This window comes from Dryobates pubescens, chromosome 34, assembly GCF_014839835.1.
Source record: "Dryobates pubescens isolate bDryPub1 chromosome 34, bDryPub1.pri, whole genome shotgun sequence".
In the NCBI taxonomy this organism is placed as follows: Eukaryota; Metazoa; Chordata; class Aves; order Piciformes; family Picidae; genus Dryobates; species Dryobates pubescens.
The window spans coordinates 8,384,586-8,405,739 of NC_071645.1; the positions used below are offsets into that span (position 1 = coordinate 8,384,586).

General features: G+C 63.2%; 1 protein-coding gene across 1 annotated transcript in view; it reads right to left on the reverse strand.

Annotated features, from left to right (window-relative positions):
• The window catches only part of ST3GAL4 (ST3 beta-galactoside alpha-2,3-sialyltransferase 4), a 52,337-nt gene extending 37,864 nt beyond the window's left edge, over positions 1-14,473 (reverse strand). The window contains exon 1 of the mRNA XM_054176151.1: positions 14,426-14,473. The gene's annotated coding sequence lies outside the window, so the exon portion shown is untranslated. The remainder of the gene's footprint in view (positions 1-14,425) is intronic.
• Positions 14,474-21,154: the final 6,681 nt, after the last annotated feature.

The window sequence follows — 21,154 nt, forward strand, 5'->3', positions numbered from 1 at the left end:
TGATGTACAAAAACTATGGGAACAAGGGAAAGAGAGGTGAGCAAGGATGACACATCACATGGATATTCAAACCTCTGGGAAGAACTGACCTCATGGATGCCCAACATTGCCTGGCTGCTGGTAGGAATTGTAATCACCATCATATTAATAGTATTAGAATAGAATAGAATAGAATAGAATAGAATAGAATAGCATAGCATAGCATAGCATAGAATAGAATAGAATAGAATAGAATAGCATAGAATAGAATAGAATAGAATAGAATAGAATAGAATAGAATAGAATAGAATAGAATAGAATAGAATAGAATAGAATAGAATAGAATAGAATAGAATAGAATAGAATAGAATAGAATAGAATAGAATAGCATAGAATAGAATAGACCAGACCAGACCAGACCAGACCAGGTTGGAAGAGACCTTCAAGATCAAGTCCAACCCATCATCCAACACCACTTGATCAACTGACCCATGGCACCAAGCACCCTATCAAGTCTCCTCCTAAACACCTCCAGGGATGGGGACTCCACCACCTCCCTGGGCAGCACATCCCAATGGCTAACAACTCTCTCTGGGAAGAACTTTCTCCTCCCCTCCAGCCTGAACCTCCCCTGGCACAGCTTGAGACTGTGTCCTCTTGTTCTGCTGCTGGCTGCCTGGGAGAAGAGCCCAACCCCCACCTGGCTCCAACCTCCCTGCAGGGAGTTGCAGAGAGCAAGAAGGTCTCCCCTGAGCCTCCTCTTCTGCAGGCTAAGCAACCCCAGCTCCCTCAGCCTCTCCTCCCAGGGCTGTGCTCCAGACCCCTCCCCAGCCTCCTTGCCCTTCTCTGGACACCTTCAAGTCTCTCAATGTCCTTCTTGAGCTGAGGAGCCCAGAGCTGGACACAGGACTCCGGGGGTGGCCTCAGCAGTGCTGAGCACAGGGCACAAGGACTTCCCTGCTCCTGCTGGCCACACTCTGCCTGCTGCAGGCCAGGCTGCCCTTGGCCTTCTTGGCCCCTGTGAAATCCTTCTGCCACCCTTAGCCAGAGAACCTCAGTGCAGATGGGAAGCTCCTGGATTTGCTGTGCAACACCAACCCCCCCCTGGCACTTCAGCCATGACTTACAGCACTGAAGCCTCTGGGGGGGCACAGGGGGGGAGGGATCCCTGTGTCCAGCGCTGTCAGCACAGCACAGCACAGGAAACTGACTGAGGTTCTCCTCCCTCTCTACATCAACACCATCCACCTGACCTAAGAAAGGCTATTCTGGGGCTCAGCTTCACCCACTAGACCTAAAAAAGCTTTTTTTGGGGTCCAGCTTCACCCTCCAGGCCTAAAAAAGCCTCTTTTGGGGTCCAGCTTTACCCTCCAGGCCTAAAAAAGCATCTTTTGGGGTCCAGCTTTACCCTCCAGGCCTAAGAGAGACTATTTTAGGGTTCAGCATCACTTTTCAGCCCAAAAAAAAAGCCTATTTTGGGGCTCAACTTCACCCACCAGGCCTAAAAAAGTCTATTTGGGGGGTTCAGCTTTACACACCAGACCTTAAAAAGTCTATTTGGGGGTTCAGCTTTACACACTACACCTTAAAAAGCCTATTTTAAGGTTCATCTTTACCCTCCAGACCCAAAAAAAGCCTATTTTGGGGCTCAGCATCACACTCCAGGCCTAAAAAAGTCTATTTGGGGGTTCAGCTTTACACACTACACCTTAAAAAGCCTATTTTGGGGTTCAGCTTTACCCTCCAGACCCCAAAAAAGCCTATTTTGGGGCTCAGCATCACCCTCCAGGCCTAAAAAAAGCCTGGTTTGGGGCTCAGCATCACCCACCAGACATAAAGCAAAACTATTTGGGGGCTCAACACCATCCCCCAGACCTAAAAAAGTCTATTTGGGGGTTCAGCTTCACCTTCCAGGCCTTAAAAAGGTCTATTTTGGGGCTCAGCTTTACCCACTAGACCTAAAAAAGCCTTTTCTGGGGGGTTGCCATCACCCACCAAGAGCTAAAAAGGTTTATTTTGGCAACCAGCTTCACCCAACAGACCTAAAAACGTCCATTTTGGGGTTCAGCTTTACCCTCCAGAGCCAAAACAGCCTCTTTGGGGGCTCAGCATCACCTGTCAGGCCTAAAAATGCCTCTTTTGGGGTTCAGCTTTACCCTCCAGGCCTAAAAAAGCCTCTTTTGGGGCTCAGCTTCACCTTCCAGACCTAAAAAAGTCTATTTTGGGGTCCAGCTTCACCCACCAGGCCTAAAAAAGACTATTTTGGGGTCCAGCTTCACCCACTAGGCCTAAAAAAGTCTATTTTGGGGTCCAGCTTCACCTTCCAGACCTAAAAAAGTCTATTTTGGGGTCCAGCTTCACCCACCAGACCTAAAAAAGTCTATTTTGGGGTTCAGCTTTACCTTCCAAGCCTAAAAAAGCCTCTTTTGGGGCTCAGCTTCACCCTCCAGGCCTAAAAAAGACTATTTTGGGGTCCAGCTTCACCCTCCAGACCTAAAAAAGTCTATTTTGGGGTCCAGCTTCACCCACCAGGCCTAAAAAAGTCTATTTTGGGGTTCAGCTTTACACACTAGACCTAAAAAAGTCTATTTTGGGGTTCAGCATCACACTCCAGGCCTAAAAAAGTTTATTTGGGGGTTCAGCTTTACACACTACACCTTAAAAAGCCTATTTTGGGGTTCAGCTTCACCCTCCAGACCCCAAAAAAGCCTATTTTGGGGCTCAGCATCACCCTCCAGACATAAAGCAAAACTATTTTGGGGCTCAACACCATCCCAACAGACCTAAAAAAAGTCTATTTTGGGGTTCAGCTTTACCCTCCAGAGCCAAAACAGCCTCTTTGGGGGCTCAGCATCACCTGTCAGGCCTAAAAAAGCCTGTTTGGGGGTTCAGCTTCACCCACCAGACCTAAAAAAGCCTCTTTTGGGGTTGAGCTTTACCTTCCAAGCCTAAAAAAGCCTCTTTTGGGGTTCAGCTTTACCTTCCAAGCCTAAAAAAGCCTCTTTTGGGGTTCAGCTTTACCTTCCAAGCCTAAAAAAGCCTCTTTTGGGGTTCAGCTTTACCTTCCAAGCCTAAAAAAGCCTCTTTTGGGGTTCAGCTTTACCTTCCAAGCCTAAAAAAGCCTCTTTTGGGGTTCAGCTTCCCCCTCCAGACCTAAAAAAGTCTATTTTGGGGTTCAGCTTCACCCTCCAGACCTAAAAAAGACTATTTTGGGGTTCAGCTTTACCCTCCAGAGCCAAAAAAGCCTCTTTTGGGGGCTCAGCTTCACCCACCAGGCATTAAAAAAAAACAACCCTATTTTTGGGCTCAAAACCATCTACCAGACCTAAAAAAAAGTTTATTTTGGGGCTCAGCTTCAGCCTCCAGAACTAAAAATGTCTATTTTGGGGTTCAGCATCACCCTCCAGGCCTAAAAATGTCTATTTTGGGGTTCAGCATCACCCTCCAGGCCTAAAAATGTCTATTTTAGTGTTCAGCATCACCCTCCAGGCCTAAAAAAGTCTATTTGGGGGTTCAGCTTTACACACTACACCTTAAAAAGCCTATTTTGGGGTTCAGCTTTACCCTCCAGACCCAAAAAAAGCCTTTTTTGGGGCTCAGCATCACCCTCCAGACATAAAGCAAAACTATTTTGGGGCTCAACACCATCCCAACAGACCTAAACAAGTCTATTTTGGGGTTCAGCTTTACACACTACACCTTAAAAAGCCTATTTTGGGGTTCAGTTTTACCCTCCAGACACAAAAAAAGCCTATTTTGGGGGCTCAACTTCACCCACCAGCCCTAAAACTATTTGGGGGCTCAATACCTTCCACCAGACCTAAAAAAGCCTCTTTTGGGGTTCAGCTTCACCCTCCAGACCTAAAAAAGCCTCTTTTGGGGTTCAGCTTCACCTTCCAGACCTAAAAAAGCCTCTTTTGGGGTTCAGCTTCACCTTCCAGACCTAAAAAAGCCTCTTTTGGGGTTCAGCTTCACCTTCCAGACCTAAAAAAGCCTCTTTTGGGGTTCAGCTTCATCTTCCAGGCATAAAAAAGCCTCTTTTGGGGTTCAGCTTCACCTTCCAGACATAAAAAAGCCTCTTTTGGGGTTCAGCTTCACCTTCCAGACCTAAAAAAGCCTCTTTTGGGGCTCAGCTTCACCCTCCAGACCTAAAAAAGCCTCTTTTGGGGTTCAGCTTCACCCTCCAGACCTAAAAAAGCCTCTTTTGGGGTCCAGCTTCACCTTCCAGACCTAAAAAATGTCTATTTTGGGGTTCATCTTCTCCCACCAGACCTAAAAAAGCCTCTTTTGGGGTCCAGCATCCCCCAGCCCTCCCTCCCCACGCAGCTGGGGCACCACACTGCTTTCTCCCTGCCTCCCTCCCTCCCTGCCCCCCTTCCCCAGGAGCTTCGTGCCCCCTCCAGCACCAGACCCTTGGCTCCCCCCACCCCACCAGCCCAAGCAGCCAGGAGGAGCCGTGGGGGGCAGGATTTTGGGGGCCAACCCCCTTCTGGTCTGGGCCCCCCCGGGGCAGGGGCTGCCCCCTCCCGGCGCAGCGGCAGCTCCGTGCTGCCGGGCTGGGGAGGGCTCTGCTCTGCTCGGCGGGGGCTGGGGTCTGCTGCGGTGCCTTTTCTCTCTTCCCCTCCTCTGTTCCGAGTTGGGTTCTCGGGCAGGGATGAGCCTGAGGACTTCCCGGCCCTTGGCTGGGCTCCTGCTGCCCTGCCCAAGCCTTAACCCCTGCGGCGCTGCACCTCCCGCAGCGCTCAGCTCCACCGCCTGGCTCTGCCTCCGTCCTGCACCGCCACGACCCGCCCTGGCCACTTCCCCCTCCCCCCTTCCTTCCTTCCCCCCTTCCCTCCCACTTTTCCCCCTTCCTCCCTCCCTTCCCCTCCACTTTTCCCCCTCCCTTCCTCCCTTCCCCCTCCACTTTTCCCCCTCCCTTCCTCCCTTCCCCCTCCACTTTTCCCCCTCCCTTCCTCCCTTCCCCCTCCACTTTTCCCCCTCCCTCCCTTCCTCCCTTCCCCCTCCACTTTTCCCCCTCCCTCCCTTCCTCCCTTCCCCCTCCACTTTTCCCCCTCCCTCCCTTCCTCCCTTCCCCCTCCACTTTTCCCCCTCCCTCCCTTCCTCCCTTCCCCCTCCACTTTTCCCCCTCCCTCCCTTCCTCCCTTCCCCTCCACTTTTCCCCCTCCCTCCCTTCCTCCCTTCCCCCTCCACTTTTCCCCCTCCCTCCCTTCCTCCCTTCCCCCCCCACTTTTCCCCCTCCCTTCCTCCCTTCCCCCACTTTTCCCCCTCCCTTCCTCCCTTCCCCCCTTCCCCCCCACTTTTCCCCCTCCCTTCCTCCCTTCCCCCCCCACTTTTCCCCCTTCCTTCCTCCCTTCCCCCCCCACTTTTCCCCCTTCCTTCCTCCCTTCCCCCTTTCCCCCCCCACTTTTCCCCCTCCCTTCCATCCCCCCTTGCCCACTTTTCCCCCCTCCCTCCCTTCCTCCCTTCCCCTCCCTTTTCCCCCTCCCCCCTTCCTCCCTTCCCCTACCACTTTTCCCTCTCTCTTCCTCCCTTCCCCCTTTCCCCCCCCGACTTTCCCCCTCTGGTGCTCTCCTCCATCCCCACCCTGGCTGGGGCTGGATCCACGATCCCACCCCCTGCACCCCATGCCGGGGGGGGTTGGATGATCCCCAGAGCCTTGCAGACACCAGGGTGGAGCTTAAACACCCAGCCAGGGAGGGGCTGTGCTCCACCACGGGGGGCAGCAGCAGGACTCCAACTTCCAACCATCCTCAGCCCTCACTCAGCACCCTCCTGACTCAGTTTCCCCTCATTTGGGGTTCAACATCCCCCTCAGGACCTAAAAGCACCAATTTGGGGTTCAGCATCCCACTCCAGACCTGAAAGTGCCAGCCCTGGGGTTCAGCATCCCCCTCCAGACCTAACTAAGCCAATTTTGGGGCTCAGCACTGCCCACCAGAGCTAAAAGAGCCATCTCTGGGGTTCAGGAGCACCCTGCAGACATAAAAGAAACCAATTCTGGGGCTCAGCACCACCCTACAGATAGAAAAAGCCAATTTTGGGGTTCAACATCCCCCTCCAGACCTCAAAGCACCAATCTGGGGCTCAGGCTGCCCCTCCAGCCCAGCTCATCCCTGGTCTAAAGGAAGCCTCAACCCGAGCCCCTCCTCCCCTTCTCCCCCTCCATGGCAACCTCTCAAGCAGCTCAACCCCAGGAGCAGGATGCAAGGGGGGGGCCCAGAGGCCAAGCTGTGGCCAGCAGCAGCAGCAGGCTGTGGGCTGGGGGGGCCAGCAGCAGCAGCAGCAGGCTGGGGGGGGGCAGCAGCAGCAGCAGGCTGGGGGGGCCAGCAGCAGCAGCAGGCTGGGGGGGCCAGCAGCAGCAGCAGGCTGGGGGGGGGCCAGCAGCAGCAGCAGCAGGCTGGGGGGGGCCAGCAGCAGCAGCAGCAGGCTGGGGGGGGCCAGCAGCAGCAGCAGCAGCAGGCTGGGGGGGGGCCAGCAGCAGCAGCAGCAGCAGGCTGGGGGGGGGCCAGCAGCAGCAGCAGCAGGCTGGGGGGGGGCCAGCAGCAGCAGCAGGCTGGGGGGGGCCAGCAGCAGCAGCAGCAGGCTGGGGGGGCCAGCAGCAGCAGCAGCAGCAGGCTGGGGGGGCCAGCAGCAGCACCAGCAGCAGGCTGGGGGGGCCAGCAGCAGCAGCAGCAGCAGGCTGGGGGGGCCAGCAGCAGCAGCAGGCTGGGGGGGGCCAGCAGCAGCAGCAGCAGCAGGCCGTGGGGGCCAGCAGCAGGCTGGGGGGGCCAGCAGCAGCAGCAGGCTGGGGGGGCCAGCAGCGGGCGGGGGGGGGGCCACAGGCGCAGGCTCGGGCGGCTCAGCCCTGCCGGATGCTGCGCTGCGGAGCGGATCCGGCCGGGAGGGGAGGGCTGGAGGGGCAGGCAGGAGCAGCAGGGCCAGCATCTGGAAGCCATTGGAGGCTGCGGAGCCTCTCCCAGGAATTCCAAGGGCGTGAGCTCAGGTTGAAGCCTCCTCCGGAGCGCTGGGACTGACCAAACCCAGAGCTCAGCACTTCCTCGCTGCCAGCCCAGCGCCGGGCAGCTCCCAGCCGGGCAGCTCCCAGCCCGGCAGCTCCCAGCCGGGCAGCTCCCAGCGCCGGGCAGCTCCCAGCGCCGAGCAGCTCCCAGCGCCGAGCAGCTCCCAGCCGGGCAGCTCCCAGCCGGGCAGCTCCCAGCGCCGGGCAGCTCCCAGCGCCGGGCAGCTCCCAGCCCCGGGCAGCTCCCAGCGCCGGGCAGCTCCCAGCGCCGGGCAGCTCCCAGCCGGGCAGCTCCCAGCGCCGGGCAGCTCCCAGCGCCGAGCAGCTCCCAGCGCCGAGCAGCTCCCAGCCGGGCAGCTCCCAGCGCCGGGCAGCTCCCAGCGCCGGGCAGCTCCCAGCCCCGGGCAGCTCCCAGCGCCGGGCAGCTCCCAGCCCTGCAGCTCCCAGCCCTGCAGCTCCCAGCCCTGCAGCTCCCAGCCCTGCAGCTCCCTGCCCTGCAGCTCCCAGCGCCTGGCAGCTCCCAGCGCCGAGCAGCTCCCAGCGCCGAGCAGCTCCCAGCCCCGGGCAGCTCCCAGCGCCGGGCAGCTCCCAGCCGGGCAGCTCCCAGCCGGGCAGCTCCCAGCGCCGGGCAGCTCCCAGCCCCGGGCAGCTCCCAGCCCCGGGCAGCTCTCAGCCCCGGGCAGCTCCCAGCGCCGGGCAGCTCCCAGCCGGGCAGCTCCCAGCCCCGAGCAGCTCCCAGCCGGGCAGCTCCCAGCCGGGCAGCTCCCAGCGCCGGGCAGCTCCCAGCCGGGCAGCTCCCAGCCCCGAGCAGCTCCCAGCCCCGAGCAGCTCCCAGCCCCGAGCAGCTCCCAGCCCCGAGCAGCTCCCAGCCGGGCAGCTCCCAGCCCCGGGCAGCTCCGAGCCGGGCAGCTCCGAGCCGGGCAGCTCCCAGCGCCGGGCAGCTCCCAGCCCGGCAGCTCCCAGCGCCGGGCAGCTCCCAGCCGGGCAGCTCCCAGCCCCGAGCAGCTCCCAGCCGGGCAGCTCCCAGCCGGGCAGCTCCCAGCCCCGAGCAGCTCCCAGCCCCGAGCAGCTCCCAGCCGGGCAGCTCCCAGCCGGGCCCTACCTGCCCTGGGCGGTGGGGCTCGGGGGGGTCTGGATCAGCCCTGGAAGAGCTCCAGAGAAGAGGAGAAACAACTGCAGAGGCTCGGTGACAGCACCCTGCAGGCGTGGTGTGGGCAGCAGAGCCCTGCCCCGCGCTGGGCGCTGCACCCCCAGCCCCCCCGGGACCACCCTGTCCCACCGCCCGGCACCCCGCACAGGCACAAGGGCAAATGGCCTCAGGCTGCCCCAGGGCAGGCTCGGGTGGGACATGAGGAACAATTTGTTCCCCTTGAGGGTTGTGCAGGCCTGGCCCAGGCTGCCCAGGGCAGTCCCCAGCCCTGGAGGGGGTTGGAAGCCCTGGGGAGCTGGCTCAGCGGTGCCTGGCAGGGCTGGCTCAGGGCTGGGACTCTTCGAGGACTGAGATCATCTTAAAGGTCTCTTCCAAGCACAGTGACTCTGTGATTCCATGATTCCACCCTGCAGGGTGGCAGGGAAGAGCCAGGGGCTGCTGCCATCCCAGCTCACAGGGAGGGGTCCCTCACAAAGGCCCTCTCCAGCCACCCTGCGGCACAAGGGGCAGCAGCACCCATGGGTGCCCCATCCCAAGCCTGCAGGTGTCCCCCAGCCACCCTCTGCCACCCGCAGCAGGGGCACAGGCAAGGCTGCCTGCTCCATGTTTCTCCTCCATGCCCTTTGGCACAGAGATGGAGACCTCACAGCCAAAGACACCCAGGGGCACACCAAACCCACCTGGACATCGCCTAATTAACTGCTCCTTAATTAACAGGAACCAGCCCAGCAGCAGCCAGGAGGCCCCAGGTGCCCCAGCAAAGCTGGGCCTGGCCCTCTCTGGGCCAGAGGAGGTTCTCCAGCAGCAGGACCCAGCAGGAGCTGCAGAGGTTGGCACCCTCCAAACCCTCCTGCCCCCAGGCCACTGCCCTGGCCCCCAGCTCCCAGGGCAGGAGCTCTCTGTGCCCTCCACAGAGTCACAGCAGGATGGAAAAGCCCTCAGAGCTCATCCAGACCAACCCTGCTCTGACTGAGGCCAAGCCTCAGCACCACAGCTCTGCCTCCCTGAAACCCCTCCAGGGATGGGGGCTCCACCACTGCCCCAGGAGCCTGGGTGGCCAAGACAGTCCTCAAGGGGAAGAAATTGTTCCTCATGTCCCACCTGAACCTCCCCTGGGGCAGCCTGAGGCCATTGCCTCCTGTCCTGTCCCTTGTTCCTGGGAGCAGAGCCCAAGCCCCACCTGGCTCCAGCCTCCTTGCAGGGAGCTGCAGAGAGCAAGGAGGTCTCCCTCAGCCTCCTCTGCTCCAGCCTCACCACCCCCAGCTCCCTCAGCTGCTCCTCCCCAGCCCTCTTCCCCAGCCCCTTCCCCAGCTTCCTTGCCCTTCCCTGGCCCTGCTGCAGCCTCTCAAGGTGCTGCTGGGAGCCAGCAGCCCAGAGCTGAAGGCAGCACTCCAGGGGTGGCCTCAGCAGTGCCCAGCCCAGGGGCACAATCCCTGCCCTGCTCCTGCTGCCCACAGCATTGCTGCTGCAGGCCAGGCTGCTGGTGGCCTTCTTGCCCAGCTGGGCACCCCCTGGCTCCTCTGCAGCTGCTGGCACCCAGCACCCCCAGGGCCTTTGCTGCTGGGCCCTTTGCAGCCCCTCTGCCCCAGCCTGGAGCCTTGCTGGGGTTGTGGTGAGCCAAGGGCAGGACCCAGCCCTTGGCCTTGCTGAACCTCATCCCCTTGACCTTGGCTCATCCATCCAGGTCCCTCTGCAGGTCCTCCTGACCCTCCAGCAGACCCCTCCCAGTTCAGCCAGGTGCCTGAGGGTGCCCTGCTCCCCTTGCCCAGAGCACTGGCAGGGACCCCGAGCTGTGCTCCCAGGAGCTGGGTGGTCCCCACGCGGCTCCCACCCGGGCACGGCAGCGCTGCCAGCCCTGGAGCTCAGCAGCCTCCAGCAGACACTGAGACACAGCCTGGAGAGGATCCACAGCCTGCACCAGCCCCAGCCCATCCCCAGGATCTGCCAGAGCAGAGCCAAGCCAGGCTGGGGCAGCTCCCACTCCTGGCTCACCGCATCCCACCGCCCAGATCTGCTTCGCTTTGCCCCGGGGAAGCTCCTCCAGCCCAACCCCAGCCACATGCACAGGGCCAGCAGCTGCAGACCACAGAGACTAGCACCGACCAGGCCTTCCCCCTCCTCCCCTCTTCCCTCCCAGGCAGCCTCAGGATGTTCCCAGAACAGCTCAGCAAGCAGCAGGACGGTGGCCAGGGGAAGGAGAAGCCAGCAGTGGCCAAGCGTGAGAGGAAAGGGAGAGGAGGTTTGGAGCTCCAAGAGCAAAAACTGAGCCAGGAGCTGCAGAGAGAAGCCTGAAGGCAGCAAAGGATTCCCTCTGCTCCCTGCAAAACCAGCAGTGGAGCAGAACCAGCAGTGGGGAGCTGGAGATTGGCTGTGAGGAAGAAGTTGTTGCCCAGGAGGGTGGTGAGAGCCTGGCCCAGGCTGCCCAGGGAGGTGGTGGAAGCCTCCTGGCTGGAGGTGTTTGCAGCCAGGCTGGAGGTGGCTGTGAGCAACCTGCTGCAGTGTGAGGTGTCCCTGCCCATGGCAGGGGGCTGGGGCTGGCTGAGCCTTGAGGTCCCTTCCAACCCTAACAGCTCTGTGATAGTGTCCCAAACAGTTCCCCCCAGGGAGGTGGCAGAGTCCCCACCCCAGGAGGGGTTTAAAAGCTGCCTGGCTGTGGTGCTGAGGGCCCTGGGGCAGGGGTGGGCTTGGGAGCTCTGGCTGAGGGGTTGGGCTTGATGAGCTCAAAGCTCTCTGCCCTGATCAGAGAACCACAGAAGGGTGGAGGTTGGAGGGGACCTCTGGAGCTCATCCTTGCCCAACCCCCTGCCCAAGCAGGACCAGCCAGGGCAGGTCCCACAGCAACACATCCAGGTGGGGTTGGAAAGCCTCCAGAGAAGACTCCAGAACCTCTCTGGGCTCTCTTCCAACCCTGGGCTGCCCAGGGAGGTGGTGGAAGCCTCCTGCCTGGAGGTGTTTGCAGCCAGGCTGGAGGTGGCTGTGAGCAACCTGCTGTGGTGTGAGGTGTCCCTGCCCATGGCAGGGGGTTGGGAGCTGGCTGAGCCTTGAGCTCCCTTCCAGCCCTGGGCAGCTCTGTGGTTCTCAACAGCTCTGATTCTATCCCACCAGGGACCCCCAGCCTCAGGGGAACCCCAGGTTCATCCACCAGCCCCATGGGGACCCCATCCCAACCAAAGGTTGGGATGGGGTCCCCATGGGGCTGGTGAGTGAACCTGTGGTTGGGATGTGGAGAAGGCTCAGCCCCCTCCTCCTCCTCACACAGCCACCCAGCTACACCCCCAAAGCCTCATGGGCAAAGCTCTTGAGGACCTCCAGCCCAAACCAGCCCCAAGGTGCTGGGAGGCTGAAGCAGCAGGACCAGAGCCAAGGGAAGGGAGTTTGAGAGGTGGCCAAAGGATTGCTTCGGGATCCAAGCCTGAGGACCACTGCACCCCACTCCCCCCCCCAAAGCCAGGTGTGTGTGGAGGGCCCCAGGGCTGGGGGTCCCACAGGCTGGCTGGAAAGTGTGGGGATGGCACAAGCTGAGGAGCTCCAGGCTTGAAGCATGGCCCCTGCAGAGCTCAAATGGCCTTCAAGGGCTGCTGCCAGCCCTCAGGTGGAGCAGGGCCCAGGAGGATGTCCTGGGGGCCATTATGGTCCCAGCTCTGGAGGGACACTCGAGCCACAGCTCACTGACTTCAGGGAGGGCTTTGGGTTGGGAGAGAAAGGTCATCCAGTGAGCAGGGACACCCCCAGCCAGGGACACCCCCAGCCCCAAGCAACCTGCCCTGCCCTGCTGCCAGCCATGGGGCAGCTCCACCTCTCTGGGCAGCCTGGGCCAGGCTCTCCCCAGCCTCAGGCTCAACCATTTCTCCTTCTCTCCCCTCTCAAGCTCCCTCTTTGCCTTCCCAACCATCCCCCCTTGGCCTGGCCCAGCAGGCCCTGCTCCAACCTCTGTGCCCAGCTTGCTTCAGGTGCTGGGAGGCCACCAGAAGGTGTCCCTGGAGCCTTCTCCTCTGCAGGCTGCCCAAGGCCAACTCTCTCAGCCTGGCTCCCAGCAGAGGGCTTCCAGCCCTGCCAGCACTGCTGTGGCCTCCTCTGGCCCTGCTGCCCCAGCTCCCTGCCTGTGCTGTGCTGAGGGCTCCAGAGCTGCCCCAGCCCTGCAGGGGGGGTGAGCAGAGCCCAGCAGAGGGGCAGAATCCCCTCCCTGCCCCTGCTGCCCACCCTGCTGGGGCTCAGCCCAGGCTGGGGCTGGGCTGGCAGCGCTGGGTGCCGGCTCCTGGCCAGCTCTGCACCCCCAGCACCCCCAAGGCCTTCTCCTCAGTTTTCTGCCTGTCCCCCTTCAAGGCCACAGTAAGGTCTCCCTGGAGCCTTCTCCTCTCCAGGTTGATCTCTGTGGTCCACAGCCAGATCCTCCTCCTGTGCTTCCACCTCCAGAGCCCTCAGCCCTCCTCCTCCCAGGGCTCAGAGCCCTGCTGGAGCTGCTCTGTTCCATCCTCGCCTGCAGCTGCAGGAGCAATCAGCCCTCCAAGGATGGAGCTAATTAAGGGAAGGTCAGGGAAGGTCCAGGAAAGCTCCATGATCCCATCCCAGAGCCTGGAATGCTGTCAGGAGCTCACCAGAGGTTGGACACGTCGTTAGGAGACAAGGTAGAGGAGGACAGGAGTGCCAGTGCCAAGGCTGAGGGTGGCAGCTCCTGGGCTGAGTCCACCTCTGCTGGAGCCCCTGGCACCTGCCAGGCTGGGATCTGGAGCCTGCTGTGGAGAGCTGGGACGCAGTGGGGATTGTGCTGCACCTGGCAGAGCCCCAGTGCAGGCTGCCTGCACCCCGAGCTCCAGCCCCAGAGCTGGGAGCAGCCTGGGCCCTGCCCCTGCCCCGAGCCCAGGGAGGAGGCTCCCTGTGCACACCCGAGGCCAGCAGCTCCGTCCCCACCCAGGGCTCTGTGCCCATCCTGTGCCACCCTGCCCCGGAGAGCCGCAGAGCTGGGGACATCCCTGCCCCACCACCAGCCCCTCCAGCTCCAGGAGCAGCTGGGGAGGCAAAGCCCCAGCAGAGAGCCCAGGCCAGGCCTGCCCAGCAGCTCCACCACCAGCTCAGCTCAAGGAGCAGGGGCACCAAGCAGCCTGGCAGCATCCCACCGGGCAGCAGCACCACAGGGGCATCGCTCTGCACACCCGGGGGCAGAGACAGGCCCTGGCCAGCAGGGAGGCTGAGGGGCAGGAGAGGCCCCGGAGGAAGATGTGCCTTAGCTGAGCCTTAGCTGAGCCTTAGCTGAGCCTTAGCTGAGCCCTAGCTGAGCCTTAGCTGAGCCCTAGCTGAGCCTTTGTTCCTTGCCTCCCAGACCAACACAGCCGGCAAGAGTTCCTCTCCTGCCGCCCTGGGGCACTGCTGTGGCCTGGGAGCCAGCCCGGCCCATGGGAGAGGGCAGCTCGGGCACACAGGGCAGCCCGGGCTGGGATGCCCCAGTCCCACACCCGGCGGCTCCCATCCAGCCCGGGCAGGCTGCCCCCCGCCCCTCTGGCATCGCCAAGCCGGGGGAGCGCTGCCAGCAGGCAGCCAGGGCCCGATGCGGGATGGGGAAGGGAGGAAGGCTCCGAGCGCCGATAGATCATCGCAGCTGCCGATGGGACACGGCCCCCCCCGGGCCCCCCCTCCCCGGCAGCGTTTGCCCTCCCCGACACCATCCCCTTCCCACCCCCCCAACCCAGGGACCCCCCAGGAGGGCTTCGGGGGGGGTCCCAGGGTGGGGTCTCCCTCCCGGGGGGTGGCCGCGGGCAGGAGCTGTGCGGGGGCCCGGGGGGGGATTTGTTTGGGCAGGGATGGGTGCGGGGGGGGGGGGCCGGCAGGAGCCTGGGGGGGCTGTGCCGGGCGAGGGAAGCCTCATTAATTACACTGATTAGAAAAACACTAATTAACGACACCCCCACCCCCCCCGCCAGCGGCTTTCTGGCGTTCGGCTCTCCAGGGCACCGACACCGCGGGGGGGGGCACGGAGAGGGGCTCCAAGCTTGGGTAACGGGGGGGGGGTCCCCCTGTGACCCCAGTCCGAGAGGGTCTCCTCCTTTTACCCCGAATTTGCGCCCCCTCCATGCAAGCCCTGCCCTGCTCTGCCGCCGGCCCAGCGCAGACCCCCCCCCTCAATCCCACCCCGCCAAGAGCCCCCCCAGGCTTTCCGCTCGCACACCCCCCCCCCCCCCACAGCCCCCTCCCCTTCCTGCTCGGCCCCCAGCCCTCAAACCGCTCCGCGGCCGGATTCGGGGAGGGGGAGGGAGCACAGCACACAGCCACGGGACCCCCCCCCGGCAAAGCCGCAGACTCACCATGGGGCGGACGCGGGGGAGGCCCCGGCGGCGGGGGGGTGCGGGGGTCCGGGGTGCGGGATGAGGGATGCGGAGCCAGCCCGGGAGCGGCGGCGGGGGGGGGGGGGGCGGGGGGGGGCGGCCACGCGTGCGCAGAGCGCGGGAGGGGCGGGGGAAGGAGGAGGGGAAAAGCATCCTGAGACCCCCCCCCCCATGGCCGGGAGGGGACAGCCCCTGCCCGGCACAGCCCCCCGATCGCAGCCCCCCCCCCCCCCCCCCCAGGCTGGGAGCAGCCCCCCAGCCCGGGCACAACTGTCCCCCCCCCGGCACGGATCTCCCTAAAGCCAGCCCAAAGCGGAGCAGCCAAGTTGGGTCCTGCCCGTGGGGCTGGAGAGAGCCTGGGGGGCAGCAGCAGCCCCCCCGCAGCGGCAGAGGTGAATGCCCAGGAGCTGCAGAGCTGCCCCGGGAGCCGCAGCGATGCCTGAGGAGCAGCTCCCCGCAGCCTGCAGGGACTGCACCGGGCTGGAGGGGACCCTCGGGGCTCATCTTGGCCCCACAGGATGGAGCTTCCCCACTGCTGAGGTCACAGAAACCCCAGAGTGCAGCATGGGGCTGGGGAGGGACCCCCGGAGCTCCCCCAGCCCAGCAGGGCACCCCCAGCAGCCTGCCCAGGGGCACAGTGCCCAGGGGGGGTTGGAAGCTCTCCACACCAGGACACTCCACAACCTCTCTGGGCAGCCTGCTCCAGGCCTCCAGCAGCCTCCCAACAAACAACTTTCTCCTCCTCTTCCCCTCCAACCTCCTGGGCTCCACTCTCTGCCCACTGCCCCTTGGCCTGGCCCTGGGCACCACTCAGCAGAGGCTGGCCCCAGCCTCTTGCCCCCCAGGGGCCCTTCAGCTCTTGCTGAGCATTGCTGAGCATTGCTCTGGGGCTGCTCTGCTGCAGGCTCTCAGCCCCAGGGCTCTCAGCCTTGGCTCCTGCCAGAGCTGCTCCAGGCCCCTCAGCAGCTTCCCAGCCTCCCCTGCCCTCTCTCCAGCACTTCTCTGGCCCTCTGCCCCTGGGCAGCACACAACTGCCCCCAGGGCTCCAGAGGTGGCCTCAGCAGGGCAGGGCAGAGGGGCAGCACAACCTCCCTTGCCCTGCTGCTGCCCACACTCTTCTCCATGCCCCCAGCACAGCCTTGGCCTTCTTGGCCCCCAGGCCACCTTGCTGCTGCTGGCCAACTCCTTGGCCCCCAGCACTGCCAGCTGCTTCTGCTTGCAGCTGCTTGCCAGCAGCTTCCCCCTGCCCTGTGCTGCTGCAGGAGGTTGTTCCTGCCCAGGGCCAGGACCCTGCCCTTGCCCTGCTGCAGCTCCAGGACCCTGCCCTTGCCCTGCTGCAGCTCCAGGACCCTGCCCTTGCCCTGCTGCAGCTCCATGCTGTTCCTCTCCCCCAGCTCTCCAGGTCACTGTGTGGTCCCCAGGACAAAGCCAGCTTGTCCTGGCCGTCAATCCTCCCATTCTCATCGCTGGGGAGCAGACGCTGCCGGCCTGGCCCAGGCCATCCCCTGCTGCTCTGCTAATTGCTGTCTGGCTCCTGCTTTGTGCTGCTCACCCTTCTGAGGGGCATTTCGGCCACGGGGTCGCTCTGCCCCGGGGGGAGAGCTCTGCCCAGGGGGGCTGAACCCAACCCCAGCCCTGCCGCTGGGGCAGTGTCTAACTCCCATCATCGATCTCCTCTCTGAAGAGCTCTGGACCAGAGCTGGTCACAAATCCTCTCCCCAGGCAGCCCGGAGAGGGTTTTGTGCCCTCCTCCTCTTCTCCAAATTGCTCATCGGGCTGAATTAATCCAATTAGCTCTCGGCTAATTAAGCCCTGGGGCAGGCTGTGTCCCGAGCAGTGACTAATGACCCAGCCCAAGCTGCCAGCGCTCCCCGGGGGCACCCAACACCTTCCCGGGGCTGGGCTTGCCCGGCGCAGCTGCTGGAGCTGTGCTGCCCCTGGCAGCTCCTTGCTGCCCCTTGGGAGGTCCCCAGCCTGGGTGGCAGGAGGCAATGCAGCATGAGGAATTGGCTGGGGACCTGCTGAGCCACTTGGACGCTCCCAAGTCCCTGGGACCGGATGGGATCCATCCCAGGGTGCTGAGAGAGCTGGCAGAGGAGCTGCCAAGTGCTCTCCATCATTGTCCTCCAGCCCTGGCTCACTGCAGAGGTCCCAGGGGACTGAAACTGGCCAAGGTGGTCCCCAGCCACCAGAAGGCTTGGATGGAGGAACCTGGAAGCTCCAGGCCTGGCAGCCTGAGCTCAGTGCCAGGGAAAGTGATGGAGCAGATTATCCTGGGGGCAATAACTGCACCTGCAGGGTGGCCAAGGGCTCAGGCCCAGCCAGCAGGGATTCAGGCAGGGCAGGTCCTTTCTGACCAACCTGAGCTCCTTCCATGCCCAGGGGACTCCTGGGGGATGTGGGGCAGGCTGTGGATGAACTCTGCCTGGACTGCAGCAAGGCCTTGGCCACCATCCCCCACAGCCACCTCCTGGCCAAGCTGTCAGCCCCTGGCTGGGACAGCAGCTCTGAGCTGGGTTAGGAACTGGCTGGAGGCTGAGCCCAGAGAGTGGTGGTGAATGGTGCCACAGCCAGCTGGCAGCCAGGCACCAGTGGTGTGCCCCAGGGCTCAGTGCTGGGCCCCAGCCTGTTCAATATCTTCATTGATGATCTGGAGGAGGGGATGGAGTCCAGCAGCAGTGAATGTGCAGAGGACACCAAGCTGGGGGCAGGAGTTGAGCTGTCAGAGGGCAGCAGAGCTCTGCAGAGGGACCTTGCCAGGCTGCACAGCTGGGCAGAGGCCAACAGGATGGCATTGAACAAGTCCCAGTGCCAGGGGCTGCACTTTGGCCACACCAACCCCAGGCAGAGCTGCAGGCTGGGGGCAGAGTGGCTGAGAGCAGCCAGGCAGAGAGGGACCTGGGGGGAGTGGTGGAGAGCAGCTGAACAGGAGGCAGCAGTGTGCCCAGGGGGCCAAGAAGGCCAAGGGCATCCTGGCCTGCAGCAGGCAGAGTGTGGCCAGCAGGAGCAGGGAAGTCCTTGTGCCCTGTGCTCAGCACTGCTGAGGCCACCCCTGGAGTCCTGTGTCCAGCTCTGGGCTGCTCAGCTCAAGAAGGACATTGAGAGACTTGAAGGTGTCCAGAGAAGGGCAAGGAGGCTGGGGAGGGGTCTGGGGCACAGCCCTGGGAGGAGAGGCTGAGGGAGCTGGGGTTGCTTAGCCTGCAGAAGAGGAGGCTCAGGGGAGACCTTCTTGCTCTCTGCAACTGCCTGCAGGGAGGTTGGAGCCAGCTGGGGGTTGGTCTCTTCTCCCAGGCAGGCAGCAGCAGAACAAGAGGACACAGTCTCAAGCTGTGCCAGGGGAGGTTGAGGCTGGAGGTGAGGAGAAAGTTCTTCCCAGAGAGAGTTGTTAGCCCTTGGGATGTGCTGCCCAGGGAGGTGGTGGAGTCCCTGTGCCTGGAGGTGTTCCAGAGGGGCTTGGATGTGGCACTTGGAGCCATGGTTTGGTCATGAGCTCTGTGCTGCCAGCTTGGACTCGATGATCCTGGAGGTCTCTTCCAGCCTTGGTGATTCTGTGACACCTGGAGCCTGCCCCAGGGGTGCTCAGCCCTCCTGAGGCTCCTCTGAGCGGGACACAACCCAGGGGTGGGATGAGCCCCCCCAGAGCCCAGCACCAAGGCCTCCTGGAGAGCAGAGCCAGGCAGGGCAGCTGCCATGGGACACGTGGAGGAGGAGCAGCTCCCCGAGGCTGGGTTTGCACCTCCAGGAGGGCTTCATTCTGCTCTCAGTGCTGGAGATGCTGCCCCAGGCTGTGAGCAGCTGCTGGAGCCCAGCACCCTGGCATCAGCCCCCCAGGAGCAGCCTGGGAGCTGAGGGCAGCTCCTGGGGAGTGAAGCTGTGCAGCCTGTGCCTGTTGTCCTGGGGACAGGTCAGAAACAGAGCCCTGGGGGGGGGTCCTGCAGTGCCAGCTCCCACCTGGCTCTGCTCATGGTGCTCAGAGGCAGGAAACCTGCTGGAGAGCCACAGAGACCCCAGGCTCTGCAAGTGCCTGCAGCAGACCCCTGCTGCCCCCCCTGGAGCTGCAGCCCCTGCTCATTGTCCCTGGGACTGTCTGCCAGCTGCTGGCAATGAAAGGAGCCTTAGGCAGGTGGCAGCCTGGCCTGGCACCGGGGTGGCACTGACCCCTGGGGGCATGGAGAAGAGTGTGGGCAGCAGCAGGGCAAGGGAGGTTGTGCTGCCCCTCTGCCCTGCCCTGCTGAGGCCACCTCTGGAGCCCTGGGGGCAGTTGTGTGCTGCCCAGGGGCAGAGGGCCAGAGAAGTGCTGGAGAGAGGGCAGGGGAGGCTGGGAAGCTGCTGAGGGGCCTGGAGCAGCTCTGGCAGGAGCCAAGGCTGAGAGCCCTGGGGCTGAGAGCCTGCAGCAGAGCAGCCCCAGAGCAATGCTCAGCAATGCTCAGCAAGAGCTGAAGGGCCCCTGGGGGGCAAGAGGCTGGGGCCAGCCTCTGCTGAGTGGTGCCCAGGGCCAGGCCAAGGGGCAGTGGGCAGAGAGTGGAGCCCAGGAGGTTGGAGGGGAAGAGGAGGAGAAAGTTGTTTGTTGGGAGGGTGCTGGAGGCCTGGAGCAGGCTGCCCAGAGAGGTTGTGGAGTGTCCTGGTGTGGAGAGCTTCCAACCCCCCTGGGCACTGTGCCCCTGGGCAGGCTGCTGGGGGTGCCCTGCTGCAGCAGGGGCTGGCCTGGGTGAGCTCCAGAGCTCCCTTCCCACTGACACCATGCTGGGATCTGGGATCCAGGCTCACCCTTGCCCAGCTCTCTGCCTTCCCACAGACACTTTGCAGGGTGCAGCCTTCCCCCCTGTGTCCTCTCCTCCCGGGGCAGGCAGGGACAGCTCCACCCTGGGCTCCCTGTGTCCTCCCTGCTCCCAGAGGAGCTGGCTGATGGCAGGCAGCATCTCCTGCAGTCTCTGAGGAGAAATGAGTCCTCCAGACAGATGGTTTGTGGAAGATGTGCTGCTTGGTCGTCTGTCACAGCCCTCAGGTTCTATTTTCAAGACAGTTTGGGTTGGGTTTTTTTAAAGCCTAAAGAAGATGGAGGCTGCCTGGGAGGGTCCTGGATGTTAACCATCTGCAGTCCTGGGCTGGCAGAAAACAGCTCCCAGGGAAACAAAACACTCTGGTATCAAACCCCCACAGACCCAGCATGGGGGTGGGGAGGGACCCCTGGAGCTCAGCCAGCCCAAGCTGCAGGCCTCCAACCAGACCCTGCCCCACTGCCCACAGCCCTCTGAGCTCTAATTCACCACTTTCCCCTCAGCAACTTCCTATGCAGGGAGGCAGAGAGCCAGGGGACAGCCAACCTCGCTGGCCACATCCTGCAGCTGCTGCACTGTGAGCACAGGAGGGCTGTGGAGCAAGGCCCAGACTGCCCAGGCAGCTGCAGCAACCTCCTCAGCAGGTCTGGGCAGAGAACAGAGCAAAGGCTGCTGCAGGCAGCTGTGCCCTGGGAGCTGCTGTGTGCCCTGGGAGCTGCACTGTGCCCTGGGAGCTGCTGTGTGCCCTGGGAGCTGCTGTGTGCCCTGGGAGCTGCGCTGTGCCCTGGGAGCTGCTGTGTGCCCTGGGAGCTGCTGTGTGCCCTGGGAGCTGCGCTGTGCCCTGGGAGCTGCTGTGTGCCCTGGGAGCTGCACTGTGCCCTGGGAGCTGCTGTGTGCCCTGGGAGCTGCACTGTGCCCTGGGAGCTGCACTGTGCCCTGGGAGCTGCTGTGTGCCCTGGGAGCTGCGCTGTGCCCTGGGAGCTGCTGTGTGCCCTGGGAGCTGCGCTGTGCCCTGGGAGCTGCTGTGTGCCCTGGGAGCTGCGCTGTGCCCTGGGAGCTGCTGTGTGCCCTGGGAGCTGCACTGTGCCCTGGGAGCTGCTGTGTGCCCTGGGAGCTGCACTGTGCCCTGGGAGCTGCACTGTGCCCTGGGAGCTGCTGTGTGCCCTGGGAGCTGCACTGTGCCCTGGGAGCTGCTGTGTGCCCTGGGAGCTGCGCTGTGCCCTGGGAGCTGCTGTGTGCCCTGGGAGCTGCGCTGTGCCCTGGGAGCTGCTGTGTGCCCTGGGAGCTGCTCTGTGCCCTGGGAGCTGCTCTGCCCTGGGAGCTGCTGTGTGCCCTGGGAGCTGCTGTGTGCCCTGGGAGCTGCTGTGTGCCCTGGGAGCTGCGCTGTGCCCTGGGAGCTGCTGTGTGCCCTGGGAGCTGCACTGTGCCCTGGGAGCTGCTGTGTGCCCTGGGAGCTGCTGTGTGCTCTGGGAGCTGCACTGTGCCCTGGGAGCTGCTGTGTGCCCTGGGAGCTGCTGTGTGCCCTGGGAGCTGCTCTGTGCCCTGGGAGCTGCTGTGTGCCCTGGGAGCTGCGCTGTGCCCTGGGAGCTGCTGTGTGCCCTGGGAGCTGCACTGTGCCCTGGGAGCTGCTGTGTGCCCTGGGAGCTGCTGTGTGCCCTGGGAGCTGCACTGTGCCCTGGGAGCTGCTGTGTGCCCTGGGAGCTGCTGTGTGCCCTGGGAGCTGCGCTGTGCCCTGGGAGCTGCTGTGTGCCCTGGGAGCTGCTGTGTGCCCTGGGAGCTGCTCTGTGCCCTGGGAGCTGCTGTGTGCCCTGGGAGCTGCTGTGTGCCCTGGGAGCTGCGCTGTGCCCTGGGAGCTGCGCTGTGCCCTGGGAGCTGCGCTGTGCCCTGGGAGCTGCTGTGTGCCCTGGGAGCTGCACTGTGCCCTGGGAGC